The sequence below is a fragment of the Miniopterus schreibersii genome (genome assembly GCF_964146895.1).
Source record: "Miniopterus schreibersii genome assembly, chromosome: 11".
In the NCBI taxonomy this organism is placed as follows: Eukaryota; Metazoa; Chordata; class Mammalia; order Chiroptera; family Miniopteridae; genus Miniopterus; species Miniopterus schreibersii.
The window spans coordinates 16,812,642-16,828,414 of NC_138111.1; the positions used below are offsets into that span (position 1 = coordinate 16,812,642).

Consider the following 15,773-nt stretch of genomic DNA (forward strand, 5'->3'; position numbering starts at 1 on the left):
GGTGTGGCTCTGTCCAAGGACAGACATTCCACACACCTTGTGCAATGATGGCCTCGATACCTTTCATGATATTGCCTGTGAAGGTTATTTCTCACAAAAGAATATTTTTGCTAAGTACTGAGTAGCAGTGAGTTCAAGGGATACAGCTCAACACTGACTCCTTTTCTTGCAGTCAGTGAAGTGGGCATCTGTGTGTAAACGTCAGCCCCACTGACGTGAAGGAGTAGTATGAACAAGGGTCAGCCTGTGGCCACAGGTATTTGGGCTGTGGGAATACCCACAGGCATGTTCTGTAGTCTTTTCATTTCAAGGAGCTGAAGGAAGAGAAGCGCAGGCTCTGGCATTTTACATCTTTGGCTAGAATTTGCAAAACTGGCAGCCTGTGCACCAAATGAATTTGGCCTCATGCTCTTTTTATTTGCTCAATACAAGGTTTTAGAAGATGACATAGCCAGGTTGGCACTATGACTGGATCTAGTGCAAGCAGAGTTTCTGTATCATGCAAATCTAAGATCTGTTTTCACTAGGGTAACTTTATTTATTTATGATGCCTCATTGGTCCCTATGGGTATTTGTGCTTGTGGCACCTGCCACACTGTGGTCACAGTATAATGTGAAGTATGTATAGGTTTCAGAGGCAGCATAGAACAGGTAGTGATTAATCTAGATGGGGAGGAGGGTCCTAAAAGGTTTCATTGAGAGGTGATTCTGAGGCTGGGACTGAAAGGACGAAGTAGGTGTTTACCCGACATAGAGTTTGTGCAAGGGAGGGTGTTCCAGGAGGAGCCACGTGCATGTGCAAAGACAATTGCATGGATCAGCGTTATGTGTTGAGTATGTTCCGAACAGATTCAAAGCACTGGGGCTTCATGAGCGAGGTAGGTTGCAGCTGAAGTAGGAAGTAGCTGGAGGACTCAGTATGCTGTGCTCGAGGAGGTTGGACTTAAGGCAGTGGTGAACCGTGGAAGGGTTTAAAACAGAGCATTGGCATGCAGGACTTCTATTTCAGCAAGATATTCTTCATACAGCCGAGTGGAATGGTGGTAGGTGGAAGGTACTGGAATATCCTAACAGAGATAATTAGGACCTGAGTCAAGGCAGTGATAGCGGGTTTGGAGGAAAGGAGGCAGATGAGAAAGATATTAAGGAGGAAGAAGTGACACAGCAGTAGATGAGCAGATATGGTAAGTGTGGGAGGGGGTGAGGTAATGGTGAATGGATGGTGATTCCATTGGCTAAGATGGAAAAGTAAAGGAGAGTAAGCAGGGCATTGGAAGGGCATGAGTTGCTAGGTCTGCCATCACAAAGTGCCGCAGAGGAGGTGGCTTAAACATGGAAATTTCTCTCACAGTTGTGGAGGTTAGATGTCTAAGATCAAGGTGTCAGCAGGGTTAGTTTTTTTCTGAGGCATCTCTTGTTGGCTTGTTAGATGGTCATCTCCCTGTGTCTTTACATGGTCTTCCCTCTGTATGTGCATGTCAGTGTCCAGATTTCCTCTTCTTGCAAGGACACTGATCATATTGAATTAGGGCCCACCCTAATGACTTCATTTTAACTTAATTACCTCTTTAATGACCCTATGTCCAAAAAAGGTCAGATTTGGAGTTACTAGGGGGTTAGGACTTCAACATATGAATCTTTGGGGGACACAGTTCAGCCCATAACAGGAAGGATGAAGAATGTAGTTGGTGTCTGTTGAGTTTGAGATGCCAGGGAATATACAGGAGGCAGTGGTAGTTCTAGAATGCATTTAGGTATGTGAGAATGCAGCTCAGAAGAGCTGGATAAAGTTGGGAGTGGATAAAGTTGTCTTGGTCAGTGGTACCCAAACTTAGTTTATCTTAAGAATCCCCTGGGGGAGCTTTAAAACTAAACCACATTCAGGGGCCCCTCTTCTAACCAATTGACCCAATCTTTGGGAGAGACACCAGGGCAGCCACATGGTGATTGTAATGAGTCCCCGAGAAGGTGAGCCAGAGAAGATGTCCACAAATGGCCCACATCATAAGGGAGAGAAGGACGGGAAGGGCAGAACTTAAAGAGGAATTTTAGGTTTTGATTTCTCCAGGGTGGCCCTGGAAGTTATGGAGCTTATCTGAGAGGACTAAAGGCCTAGAAGAGATCCCATGAGAAATGGACCAGAGCAGAGAGAAATGACAGCATTAAAACGCCTCCTCCTGGGGGCTCTGCTGAGATGAGAATATATTGATTAGCAGTGACATCTTCATCTCTTCCTTACGTGTTCTCCATGGGGCCTGGACAGGCTGTGAATGGGAGCAGAACAGGAAGTTTGGCGTTTAATCAGAACTGGGTGTTAGAGGGCAGGAAGGAGTGTGGGAAGCACCAGGCTGCTGTGAGGGGAGCTCATGTGATGGGCCATGGCATTTACGCTGGGCGACATGAGAACCGAGGCTGGACAGGGCTGATGAACGGGGAAAATGGAGCGGGCAGGAAGCTGGGTAACTTCACGTCCAAGGGCAGCTCTAGTGTGAGTGCGAACATCTGTACGGATGTACAGTTCCAGTTAGAAAGGGGATTTTGAAGTGTCACGGGCCAAATCTGCTTAACGAGGGGGTAAGCAGAGAGGTCAGGCTTTCAGATATGTTGAAATTGCCCTCACTAATGACTTGCTTGATGACTGAGTTGTTTTGGAGGAGGGAATGGAGGGTCAGGGGGATTTACTAGATAGCCTTTAATGTCCGTTCCAGCCTCATGATTTAGCAAGAGTGTTTTTCTCAGTCACTGCTAACTTTTTGTTGTTTTGGAATCTGGAAAGTTACCGTTCAACAATTCCATTTTTATTGATCCCCTTGTAATTGTAAATGTTTAACAGATTATGGCCTCTTTAAATGCCTTTGGAATCCATTAATGCATGTTTCACAGAGTTTACACAGACTGAAGTCGTACATTGGTCAGAAAATGCTTCTCTGTGTATCACTGATCTGTCTCCACCAAACAGCTGGCTTCTGAGGCCTGTAATGGGCAATTACGGCAGGAAGGAGAGGAGTTACCAAAGTTCTTTTTAAGGTAACATTAATTGGATTCATCTTTTACCACATGCCAAAGGTCATGGTCATTACATTTACCATTTAGGGTTTGGAGTTTAGCCTCTTTATTGTGGATTTGTCGATCCGGGACATTTTTGGATTTAGTTTTGTGGTAGGATGTTTTGTCTGCAGTTTGTATCTGTATTTGGAAACAGAATGAAGTGCTGTTTAAAAAACTGGGACCCAAAACAACGGAAAGAATTTATGGGCGCACTTTGTGTTCAGTGCTAGGGTTTTGTCTTGATATCTGAGGAAATAAATGTGACCCACAATATGCAAATGACTTCTGAGTTTTTGTTGTCGCAGCAAATGCAGACGTCAACTACTTCGACGTTGAGTTTGCCTTTTTGGGGAAGAACATTTCCTGAGTTGCATAAAGCTTCGTATTAATACGAGAAAATGTGAAAATTGAAATTGCAAGAGTGAAACTCCAGAACTTTCACGGAGCCTCGGCTGAATCCAACTAGTGTGTCCTGTACAGTCACAGGAATTCCCCGCTCTGCTGCTTGGGGTTTTCCATCCTTCCTTCCCTCCTCTCATTCCTTGCCTTCCCAGTCCTCTCCTCTTTTCTGGCAGGTTCCTCCAAACTGAACAGTTCCTCAGCTATTCACCACTTATCTGCAAGGATCAAGTGTGAGCGAAGAATTGTTTTAGGTGATTTCTTTTCCCTAATTCAACCTTCTCGAATAGTCTGCTCCCTCCTCATTTTACTACAGCCCCGGTTCTGTTCTTCTCTTGAGGGATAAGCTTGGATTGGAATTAAAAGAAGGGATTACCAGTCCCTGGTTCTAATCCCAGTTTAACCACCAATTGAAACCAACCCAGTTTGTTTTAGTCATTTCATTTCTGCCTTTGTGAGCTGCCAGGAGATAGAGATAGAGATAGAGAATGAATGAATGAGTTTGTGTGCGGTAAAGCAGTAACAGTTTGGCATCATAGAGTAAGGCACTGGTTTTCACTTTTTACTTTGCATTAGAATCACCAGAGAGTATATTTAAAATACAAAGTCTTGGGCCCTCTCTCGGAGATTCTGATTTAGGCAATCTGGGAAGGATCCAGGACTCTGCATTATTAACAAACTCTGCTGGTGGACCATTCTCTTTGCGAAACAGTAGGTTTGGGGACTCTAATTTTTGTAATTCTTAGTTTCATAGTAATAGCATTTTTCAGAACTGGACCCCTTTGAAATGGCTGTTATATCAAACTGTACACTGTATTTCATTATAGTCAGTTCTCTGAACAGTTAAAATGAGAGCAAGTGAGGTGTTGGTTTCACTGTATCCTGGTTGGTCAGAACCACCCAGCAAGCTTGCTGTATTGTGTTTTAGGTGCACCCTTTAAGAATTGCAGTGTTCTCATGGAGAGTGGAAAGGAGTGGTAAAGGATCTGTGAAATAGGACTTATCAGAAAGAGGAAAGAAAGAAACAGGTGACCTGACCTTTATCTTCATCTGCCTGATAAACCTTGAAGTGTTTGAAGGATGAGATTCAACTTGGTTACAGAAGAGCAGCTGGGTCCCTGGGATGGCTTTCCTATCATTAGCTCCTAATATATATTTTAAAGTCACATGAAAGTATGCTGCTTATGGTCTGATTTTTTATTCCTGAATAAATTAGAGATTAAAATCTGTGGTTTCAAGTTCAAGGATATTGTACACAAACACACAAATCGTATATCTGATGTGGATTTTGATGTCATTAAAGAGAAGTGCAGATGCCAAGCATTATTAGCTTTGCCCCCTTTCTCTTGGTTGCCTTGGTCTTTTTCTCTGATGTTGAAAGGCCATAGTGAATGTTGACTTTCCCCCTCCAAATGCCAAAAATTGTAAATTTTAATGTGTTTTAAGATAGGTGGTTTTAGCCCCTGTCTTATGTTCTCTTGCTTCCACCGCTCTGAGTCCCAAGACTCCAAATTGAGGCCAGATGTGTGTCAACACTGAGAAACCCTGACTGGCCCCCTTGTTCTCTCCTTCCCCAGATTTTAATGCAAGAAGGAAACTGCAACACTGGGGACAGCCACTGTTAACATTCTTGTATTATTTCTGCCCGATATTCCCCTGCAGGTTCTTTATGAGATCTGCACATATTTTTGTTCTGTGCTTTAAAGTTTTAACATGTAAAGGCAACACTTTCCCATAAAGTTATAAGTCTCTGAAAACATTATATATAAATATATGGATATGCCGCACATTTGATTTCAGTTTTGATTATTTTAAAATGGGGTTTTCTTGCACAAACTTTAAACCAGAATTCTAGATCAACTGCAGTTGACCCACCTATGTATCCACATGCATATGCTAAAAATATTTTCTTAATTGTGAAATAACAAATGAAATGTGTACAATGTAAGCAATAAAGCAATGAAAATTTGAAAAATACAAAAGTTATAAATCATGTAGTAACTTAGCATCTATAATAAAAATACTATTAATGCTTTTAAATATGAACTCTTTATTCCTTTGTATTTATACATATAATTTATTTGGTCATTGATTATATACTATAGGCAAAAATTATCCAAATTCTTACAAACTACAAATAGTAGCTGTTAACATTTTTAGTATATGTCTCTTCATATACTCAAATACATAGATATGTTTAGTATTATTTTCTTTTAATTTCTAGTAACTTTTTTAATAAAAACGATACGTATACAATTCAGAATCCCTGGAAAAGATAAAAAACATAAATAAAAAATTGACAGAAATCTTTCCCCTTAAAAAAGTAATAATTTAAACCAGTTCTTCCAAGTATGTACACATTCTGTAAATCCACACTTTTTACAAAATAAAAATGACATGAGTATATACTACTTTGTGTGTGTGCGCGTGTGTGTGTTTTACCTTAGGGATGTGTCAAACATTTTTGTGTCAATATATGCACTACTAAATTTGTATCCATGTGGATTTCTTTTTATTGATTTTGCTGTTTCCTGAGTCTGAGGATGTCTACCACCAATTCTGGGGCATTTTGCATCCACTGTTTCTTTGAATAACACTTCCCTCCTGTTCGTTGGTTCTATGGTTCTGAATCTCCATGTAGATGCCTTTGAGACTTTTACTATCATTCCTGCCTATGAATGTCACTTCCAAATTCTTACCTCTGTGCATCTGTCCTCCATTCTGTGTGATTTCTTTGTAGCCATGGTCCTGTTTACTAATTTTCTCATCAGTTGCACTTAATGTTTTAACTCACTCATCGTGTTTTTAATAGTTTGAAATACCATGTTTTTCTTTCCTAGAAACTCAGGTTGGCTCTTTTTCAAAGTTGTATGGTCATTTTTAATATATCATACTTTTAATATAGTCTCTTTTATTGCTACACATATTAAACATTTTAATTTCATCATCTGTATCTGATAATTCCATCATCCGTAGACTTTGTCCCATTCTGCTATTTGTTGTTTTTGATGATGCTTGTATGTGTTGGCTTGCTTCCTCATGTGTTTTGTGATTTTTCTTTTTTTATGTGAGCTCTCGTTTCCAGAAGCTTTTTCTCTGGGGATTATTTGAGAACTTAAGGTGAATCAGTTCAGGAAGAACTTGTATTTGCTTCTGCTGGATGCCTTAAGGGCACTGTCAGATCATGTCTACATCAGTTTAAATACTCAGCTTCAGATTTATGGGGTGACCACACCTATTGTATGAATTCAGGCTCCAAATCTGTTAAGGGCAAGTGTCATGATCTATGTTCTCAGGAGAAACTCTTTCCTACCTACATCCAAGTCAGAGATAGTCGAGTCTCCTTACTCACTCCCTGTGTGACATGGGTCCGTAGTTTTTCCCATGGTCCACCTACTGAGGGTGGATGTCCCAGGTTTTTGTAGAGGATTTCGATCTGCCTTTCACAATCCACTTGATTTCTGCCTGTAGAAGCCACCTGGGATTGGAATATAACCAATTGCTAGGTTTAGTGTTCTTTTACCTCGATTGATTTCTTGACCTATTTTGGCTTCTTAGGAGGTTCATTACTTTTTTTGGTGAACTTGACTAAGCATACACAAAAGTGAGAGGTGTGTGTGTGTGTATGTGTTTTAGATGTTTTTGTATTGGGAGGGTTTTCAGGGTAATTGGTCCTCAGTATTTCCAGAATGGAAGACTACGGTATAATTTTTTAATAGTATGAATGTGTGGATAAAGCAGATTCACTGGTGAGGAAATAAACTAAGGCAGTGGTGAACCTGGAGAAGAAGCAGGTGAGTGTGTTAAGAAAGACAGGGTGAGTTAAGGGGTGTGTTAAAGAAGGTTAGCTATTATGCTTACCATAGGGTCATCCTCCCACCTTGTGTGTATGTTTGTTTTCCTAATGGCCCTTGGGAATAGATTGTATGGGATTTCCTAGGAAGGCTCTTGCATTGCCAGAGTTTGTAGTGAGTTGAGAAAGCTGGGAACACTTTTTGTTACCAGCATGTTGTTTCTTGTGTGGTACAGCATTTTGTGTGCAGTGGGTGCTCAATAAGTATTTATTGCATGAACGTGTGAATAAAGGAGATTCACTGGTTAGGAAATAAATTAAGTTATGTTTAAATACTTTGCACTCTTGGGTAAACAAATTTTTTTTTTTATACTTTAAAAAAAATATATATCTTTATTGATTTCAGAGAGAGGAAAGGAGAGGGAGAGAGAGAGAGATAGAAACCTCAATGATGAGAGAGTCATTGATTGGCTGCAGCCAGCAACCCGGGCATGTGCCCCGACCAGGAATCGAACCCCAATCTCCTGGATCCTAGGTCGACGCTCAACCGCTGAGCCACGCCCCGCCGGGCGGGTAAACAAATTCTTTAACTCATTTTTTATTTCTAGTGGCCATATGCCTACATTAACTTCTCCCTTTGTTATTCAGCAAGCCTTTATTGAGGATTGTTTATAAGCCAGGCATACTGAGCATTCAGATAAAAAAATAATTGCAGCGCTGACTTTGTCCTCAAGAAGTTCAAAGTCCAGTAGTTGCTTCATAAAAGAATAGAGTTTAGTGTAATGAATATTATCTCTTACATGCAAGGTGCAGAGATGATGGCATATACGGGTGCACAACCAACTTGCTGCTGATGGCAGTGTGTGTATGGGTGACTAAGAAGGAGATTGCTGAGGCTTCATCATGAAAGACTAAGTTGTGGATCAGCACTGGAAGAGGGCATTTCATTCAGTGAAAGTAGAATATGAAAAAGTGTGAAACAACACAGTGTTTTCTAGGAACTCCAAGTCTTTTGGTTGGTAAACAATGGAGGACTTGCTCATGCATGAGGCAGAAGCCAGATCATGGGAGGTCTTACGGAGTGTGCAAAGAAATCTGAAGTTTGCCTCCTCCCTCCCAATTCTTGACAATTGAAAGGATTTCTTAAGTTTTGTCAGATCATTATGGGAGGTTAAATTGGAGAGGGAGAGAGAAATGAAATAAGATTAGCAATAGAAACCCTTGCAATTGTCCCTGGGAGATGACCCGAACTAAGTAAGTGACAGTGGGGGCTGGAGGAGAGAGAATGGATTTAAATCTATTGGAAAGTATGTAGTCAACAGGATTTAGTGACATGCTCAGTACAGGAAAATAGTAAGTTGTATTTGGCATATTTTTGAATTTGAAGTTGTTCAATGAAATGCAGGAGTGAGAGAATGTTCTGGAATGGGATGCATATTTAAGAATCATCAGCCTACAGGTGTCTGTGGGGTCCATTGGTATGGATAAGATGGCCTAGGGAGAGTGAGCTGCTGTGGAATAGAAAAGGGCTGAGCCCTCAGGGAGCCCCAGCACTTCCAGATCCTCAGAGGAAGAGGGTCTTGCAAAGACGCCTGAGAAGGAGCGGTCAGAGTTAGTTAAGAATCAAGGGAGCACAGTGTCACGCAGGGCAAGTTTAAAAAGAGTGATTAACAGTGTAACAGGCCGCTAAAGGGGCGAGTAAGATAAGGACCGAGAAATGTCCTTAGTTAGAGGAAAGTGATCTTCTCTCAAAATTTTGAACGGGGAGGCAGAAACCATGTGCATTATATAAGGATGCTGAAGAAACGAGCACAGGCTGTTCCTTAAATATTCTTGGCCTTGAAAAGAGAGAGAGAGAGGGTGGGTGGTGGGCAAGGAGAGGGGGAAGAGGAAGCATTAGTAGTTGGGGTCAAGGGAGTATCTTTTCCTGTTTTCTTTTTAAAATAGGGTTTATAGCATGCTTTTATTTTGAGGGCTGGGAACCGAGGTGAGAACAAAGCTGAAGGTGCAGAAGAGAGTATAACTGAATGAAGCAGACTTGAGTTCAAAGCTAGATAAGGCCAGCTGAGGACCAGGATGAGAGAAATGTCCTGCAGTGTCGGCCCAAACTGGTGACTAATGTCATTGGAAGATACAGTTTTTCGAGGCATGCATTTCACAACTACTTATGGCATGAAGAACTGTGGCCTCTGTCTACCGGGTGTATGACAGAGCCTTGATTATGTCTTCATGGGACAATTGTTTGGGTATTTCCCTCTAAGTGTGAATTGTTGGGACAAACTGTATTGAAATAATGAATATGCCTTTGATATTATCAACACTATATGATTATTACATGTTGCTTGAAACAGTGGTCAAAGAATATGTAAAGAAATTCAGTATTTTTGGATTGTTGCTGTTTAACGTAATTCTGGTTTCCATTACATTCTTGTTTCTGTGAGTCACGAGGACCTGAAGTGCAATCAGAAGTTTGGGGGGCCAGTTACTAGGGTAGGTGGTCCCAGCATCTCGCCTTCACTTCCACAGGTACTTGGCTTAGTTTCCATTTTCCAGTTGTGTGGGCTGGTGCTCTCGGGAAGGAAGAGGGCTCCTCTACCATGTTGCATTGGCATCTAGGTGACTGCTCATTCTGTGATTGCTGCCACCTCTTTTTTGTCCCGGCACCCCAAATAATAGTTTACTTGATGCCATTCTCTCACTCCCCCACCCCCAAACAGAAGGAAGTTTTCCTTTCAGGTAGGAAGACTCTTGAAGGAATCCTCAGAGATGACTACATGTTTATAGAGATAGCCTTTCTCTTTCAATGTGTGATACCTTCTGCTAAGCAGATTGCATTAGGTTTCCCCACAGGATAGACTCGAGGATGATTTGTCTGCCCCCCCGCTGGTCTCTCTCGTGCCAGCCTTTGTCTGAACAGGCACGTGAGATGCTGGTGTGCACATACTCACTCTCTCCTACCTTGGACTGTTCTGGCTGCCTACTGAACTCCAGGGCTGGAGCAGCCAGAGTCTTTCTTTCTGTGTTTGAGAATGAATCTTTGTGGTTTAAATACTTTCTTATTGATTCCACAGAACTTAGGGATTCCCATTCTAAATGGGCTTCTGATGACCGGCCTGGATTCCCAGAGTGCCTGACTTGTGTGTGCAAATTAGGCTTCCTGTAACCACACTTCCATATTTTAAAGAGAAGTCACACACCCCTAGTACTTTAGACTTGGGGTGGACACATCTTTCTAGAGCCTGACTCTTATATTTCTCTTTTACTGTTTTAATTGCTTTGCTCTGTTAGCTTTGGCAGGAAAAATCCTATGTGTATTTATGGCTTTAGATCCTCTGGTTTATCCTGTTTTGATTAGGGGTAAGAGAATGTCCACCTATCCAGCTCTCAAAAGGTGAAGGATATTGGTTTACATTCATCTTCACTATTCCCCCATTGCTCATATTATATGATACCATCCCCCGTTATAAAAGATAAGTTCTTTCTGAAATATGTTCTCACATAATTTCATATAATTATATATAATATAATTATATATCTATAATTTCATATAATTCATATATAATGTCATATAATGTGTGATTAACTTTGACACACAGTAAATATTTTCTGGTAAAATTAAATTTATTTATTTTGCCTCAGGGTAATTATAATAAATATACAGGGTGTGGGGAAATTAAGTTTATAGTTGTGAGTATGCAAAACACAGAGTTTATTATAGTATTATTATTTATTAATTATTGCATTATTTTCCATAGGAATAACTGTAAACCTGCCCCACCTTGTATATATTATGGTGACTTACTGTTTAGTGTGCAGATTGGGGTGGCTTAGAAGTAAGTTTGAAAATTGATTTCTCAAGGGAATTTACTAGAAAAGTATAATAGATGAATATGCCATTAGAACCCTATTTCTTTTTAAGGCATATTACTTAAGACAGACCAGTATTTTCATGTGTTTGATTCTAACATTAAAATTAGAAACACACAATGAGCAAAAAGATGGACTATTAGTGTATTATAACCATCTTATTGCATACCTTGTTCTAGATGCATTTAGTTACATTGCATTCTGACTCCAAAAAGACTTTAGATCTCTCTGGAGACTACATTTTGCAGAAGAAAATAATATCACTTCCATTTTAGTTAAAAAGTGACAAAGCTTTTTCCACTTCATAGTTTTTGTGGCAGCATGCCGGCATTGTCCAATGGAAAGTTTTGCAACGATGGAAATGCTTTATTTTTGCACTGTCTACATATGGCATGTGACGATCATATTGGACAGTGCAGGCCTGGATTTTGGAGTTAAAATCATCCCCCATTTTCCAATCGTGTAGCTCCGGAATGATTTCAGAAGGCTTATTCTTTTGGGCGGGCCCAGCTCCCCACTCAGGCACGCAGCTGGAACAGTGGTGCAGCGTTTGCTAGATTCCAGCCCTGCCTCCCCACCCAGCCAGGTGTTCTCCTGCAGTGAGCCACTGACACTATCCACGAGGACGACCCCCCCCCCCCCCCAGGACCCCTGAGGCTCAGTACCTTGACTGCTGAAACAGGAGAAAACCCTGGTCCCACCCCCAAAGAAGTCTCCCCAGTCAAAGTGGAGCCCATTCTTTCCTGAGCTGCAAATCAGTCCTAAGAGACTTGGCTGGTGACAAGGAAATTCTTCTTGTTAGAATTCTCTCTGTACCCAGATCTTTTAAAACCAGACTTCTGTTTTTCCTTACTCAGGAGGCCATGAACCAGCCAGTGGATTATAGATGGTGCTTACTGATTTATGAAGAAACTTCTTTGCCCGGCACTTCTGCAAGTGCTGGGAGAAGGAGAGTAGTGGGTCCCTGTCTGGTTGCTTCAGGAGGCGGAGGTGCACAGTGCTGGGCTGCTCCCTGCTGCTCTCATTGGTCCCCGCTCTTTATTCTGGAAAAGGAGGCAGTGGGGGGGAGGGTTGAACTTTCTTACTTCCAGCTTTTCCTTTTCAGCAAGCAAAGCATTCATTGGACACTGCTTTTAATTAAGCGTCATCTTCACTGTATGAAATAGATATTATTCCCATGTTCTTATGAATGGCTGGCTGTTATTCTTGGTTTCAGGGCCATTTTGAGTTTAGTCTTTTTGTTTGTCTTTATGTGTATTTTAACGGGAAATTGGGTGGGGAAATATCAAGGGCTGATGTCATCTTTATTCAGAAGTCAGCTTATGACCATTTGCAAGATTTATTGATTTAAGTACAGCTTTGATTCTAATGAAATGTCTGGGTTGAACTGACTGATTTTAGACTTTCATATTTCTTTAGACTAATGCTTTTTGAGAGGATTGATACAGCCATACTGAGAATCATTGTAAATCATAAAGGATTTACCTTTTGACAGAACAAATTTTATTTTCAAATGATGTAAAGTCTAACTGTGTCCACATCTCTCCTCCTTCTTTTAAATTTATAATTTAAATTTATAATTCAAGAAAATCTTTGAGTGAATGAGATATTGCCTTTCTAGTACAGCTATCCTATGATCTTATGCTCATGAGCAGGAAATGAATTTAAGAAGCCTCAGGCCTATTGGCCATTCCTTTTCTTAAAGAAGACCTTGCTATTGACTTTGTCAACACTAAAGCTGCTGCTTTTGGCAAAACCCTTCACCAGTCAGATGGGCAGCATGAAATAGTTTCATTCCATGGGTTAATTCATATAATGATGTGATGGGTACATTTTGCAGCTCTGATTCTTGTGGACACACACTGGGATGGAATCCTGTTCAAAAATAACATGTTCCTAGTAGCTTTGCTAAGTGTGTTATTTTAATGCCCAAGGTTTATAAATGGTAACACAGGCCCTCAATAGTCTGATTCAGTAGGGCCCAGGGATCAGTGGCCCTACTCTTATCTATATGATGCTCTCGGTGGGTTTGTCACATATGGCCTTTATTATGCTGAGGTTATATTTCTTCTATTCCTAATTTGTTGATAGTTTTTATCATGAAAGGATGTTGAATTTTGTCAAATGCTTTTTTTGTACCTATTGAGAGGGTCAGATGATTTTTACCCCTTACTAACGTACTGCATCATGCCTATTAATTTGCATAAGTTGAACCTTCCTTGCACTCCAGAGAGAAATCCCACTTGATCATGGTGTATGAGCCTTTTAATGCTGTTGAATTTGGTTTGCTAGGATTTTGTTGAGAACTTTTGCATTTGTATTCATCAAGGGTATTGGCCTGTAGTTTTCTTTTCTCATCAGGTCCTTATCTGGTTTTGGTATCAGGGTAGCGCTGGCATTGTTATGAGGTTGGGAATGTTCCCTCCTCTTCAGTATTTTTGAAGAGTTGGAAAGGATTGGCATTAATTCTTCTTTAAATGTTTGGTAGAATTCACCAGTGAAACTACCTGGTCCTAGTCTTTTATATCTTGGGATATAATATTTCCATCTACTTAGTTGTTATGTTCGAATTTTCTGTTTCTTCCTGACGACCCAGTCTTGGTATGTTTCTAGGAATTTTTCCATTTCTTCTGGGTTATCCAGTTTGTTGGCATATAATTGTTAATAGTCATGACTCTTGTACCTTTATAACTTTCTATAACCTGGTTGAAACTTGTTTGGAAATGGATGGGGTCCAGAGACTAAGTAAATAATAAAATATCTGCCCTTTGCCATGAAACGAGCTTTTTGTTTGGAGAACCTTTCCCAGCTCTGGCTCAGGGTCTCCTTATATCTTCCTCCATATGATGAATCCATTACAGTCGTCAGTACCCTGGCTGTGAAAGAGTTAATGTTTCCCATTACCAGGCACTGACATAGGCAGTAGGGGAAATCTGGTTCGTTTTGTTTCAAAATACACCATACCTCAAATAAGTACAAACAGCTGCAACGCAGGATTGGAGCCAAAAGAAATCAGTGTGGTGCTACGAACTCCAACTGAGAAGAGTTCATGTAACATGGATCTGAGATCAGGCTCCAAAACGAAACCATCAGGCCCCAGCAGGAGAAGGGTCCTTGCTTGTCACCCAGTCACCCACACAGCCACCACCCAGAGGAGCTGGGGTGGTTCTTCAGAGACGTGGCCTCCTCCCTTTTCCCGTTGGAGCCACTTCTCTGCAGTGGATCCACATTCAGTTTCTTGGAGCCCAGAACTCCAGTAGTGTGATGGAGAATTCCTGGAATATGAAGGAATTATACATATGCTGCCTGCTTATTTGACTTAAAACAGCAATCACATTAAGCCCCACTCTACAACCCACGCCTCCCTTTTCAGGCCTCAGGAAATTCTTGGTAGAAACTGCATCCACCGTCTGTTTGGCTGTCCCTTCTCCCAGATTTTTTAGGTAATGTCAGTTTAGCGAAACTTTTTTTCTCCTTCTGATTCCTTTTATACCAGAATTGCCTTTCTAATCTTATAATGCCTTGTCTCCTTGGGGTGGCCATATAATCCCGTTTCACACTGTTTAGAAGTCTTCTGAATGGCAGTCTCCAATCTCTACACGTTTGGGTGCCCCCTTTCCCCACGCCAGGATTTTCTGGACATGTAGGACAGCATCTTTCAGGCTAGCAGTTATACGGTTAGAAGTCTTTAAAGTGGTGCCTCCCAGCTGTTTTTAGGTCTCCCATTGGTTTTGGGGTCGCGTCTCAGGCATGGGAGCTTTGGGGCCACTTTGTGGTTTTACTCTGTCGTCTCAGTTTATAAAAAGGCTTCTTTCCTTTCCGTTTCTTTTTGCTGCTTTTGTGATAAACAGCTTTCAACAATCATTTTTAAAAGATATCTCCTGTAACATTTAAAACCCTTGAATAAAAGGGAAACAGGAGTTAGAATACCATTCACGAAAGTTCGGGAAGGGCCCTTTTTTTGTTTGTTTTCGTATAGTTACTAACTCATGGTGCACAGAGAGGAGTCATTGAAATCCCTTTGCTTCAACAGGGGTGATAATGTTTGAAATGTTGCTCATAGAACTGTTGTATTAATGAATGAGGCCAGCCTTTTCTTGCTGACCTCTCAAGCTGGCAAAAGCATGTATGTGAATTGTCAGGAAACTATGGTATTTACATATCCACAGCCCAGCTGGGACTAATTCATCCTCTAGCACAATACTAGTTTTCTTTAGATTTCCCTCTGTACTTACTGTTTTCAAGAGATATTGCCATGAGGGACTGCTTAGGGGAAAAGTGCTGCATAGTGGGAGCAGGAAAGGAAATGAAATTAAGTGCCTCATTATTTTTCCCATGGCAAAGCAGATACTAGGATTGTATTTAACAGGTATAATTGTTTCCCCCTCAAAACTCTGGGCAGGATGTACACGTCTAGACTTGGGATGTACACTGATTTTTTTTTTTTTTAAAGCTAACTTATCTCCAGTTTTATTAGAGATTAGTGAAGGAAACTAGGTTTCTTATTTGGCTCTTGAATTTTGAAAATAAACACAACGTTCATATTTTGAATAGCACATTGTGGGCCAAACAACATCTGGAAGAGATTATTCTCACTGCAGGCAGAAGAAATTTCATAATCCACCATCTTCAAAGAACACGGTACCTTTTCACAGTTCCCTGTATC

General features: G+C 40.9%; 1 protein-coding gene across 8 annotated transcripts in view; it reads left to right on the forward strand.

Annotated features, from left to right (window-relative positions):
• Positions 1-15,773, forward strand: part of LPAR1 (lysophosphatidic acid receptor 1) — a 95,079-nt gene that overhangs the window by 18,028 nt on the left and 61,278 nt on the right. Inside the window, exon 1 of one of the 8 annotated variants that reach the window (XM_081152098.1) lies at positions 7,672-7,813. The exons of the other annotated variants lie outside the window; for them this stretch is intronic. The gene's annotated coding sequence lies outside the window, so the exon portion shown is untranslated. Of the gene's footprint in view, positions 1-7,671; positions 7,814-15,773 lie in introns of those variants that run through there. 8 annotated transcript variants of the gene reach the window in all.